The following is a 1,025-nucleotide window of genomic DNA, read 5'->3' on the forward strand; positions in this document are numbered from 1 at the left end:
TTTTTTCTTTTCCTTTTTTTCCTAATATCAATTGTTCACATTATTTGAGATAAATTTTAACTTCAGTTTATTTTGCTATTCCTATGTAGTCTGTTGGAAAGGACTTCTCAATCAACCAGATCAATTTATGACCTTTTACGCTATTCTTTGTCACGTGGAAGTTTGAGATTTTGTTTTACCTTTAAATATTCACTGGAAACTTTTTGGAGAGTAGAGACACAATGAAACCAACCCTCTCATGATAAATGATCTGATTTCAAGCTGCTTTTAACATTGCAAATCAATATTGGTCTTACAGTTAGCATGTTAGGTTCATTCAGACCAGCACTCAAGGATTATCGAACTTAAGTGGCGGGTGACAGCTGAGTTAAAGTTTGAATAATATTTGGGGAAAGAAAAATGTTTTGAGAGTAGAGACACACTGTAAACAAGTGATGGAATGTATCTGACAATAATTTTGAACCATTCTAACATCAGTAATGAAATTTATGTTGTCTGTTAGCTTTTTGAGTATAGATATACACTGGAAACAATATGGAGAGTAGAGACAGATAGAAATGAATCATCTCATGGTATTTGATATGAAATCATGTTTCTTTTTACAATCTAAATCTTGTTTAGTGTCAGTCATAGGATTTTTTGCCTCTCCAGCCTAACCTTAGAGGTTTTCCGAAGTTAAATGGCGGGTGTCAGTTGAGATATTGATTTAAGGTAAATAGGGTCATAAAAACTATTTCAGGTGTAGAGACACATGGCAAACAATCTACTGAATATATTTGATACGAATTTTGAACCATTTGAACAACAGAAATGCAATTTTAGGTGGTCTGTTAGCTCTTTGATAATAGCAAGACTCACATTTTATAACGGCTTTGGTGTTGATAAGTGAATCACATTAGAAACCATGGTTTAATGGTAATGGAATCCATTTTAGAACCATATTTTAATTTCAAATCAAGTGGTACACTGTTTATTTGGTTTTCAAGATTCTTTTATTTGTTTTTTTGTAATTTTTTTTATTTTTT

The sequence above is a fragment of the Frankliniella occidentalis genome, unplaced genomic scaffold (assembly GCF_000697945.3).
Source record: "Frankliniella occidentalis isolate FOCC.00 unplaced genomic scaffold, Focc_3.1 Scaffold278, whole genome shotgun sequence".
Classification (NCBI taxonomy): Eukaryota; Metazoa; Arthropoda; class Insecta; order Thysanoptera; family Thripidae; genus Frankliniella; species Frankliniella occidentalis.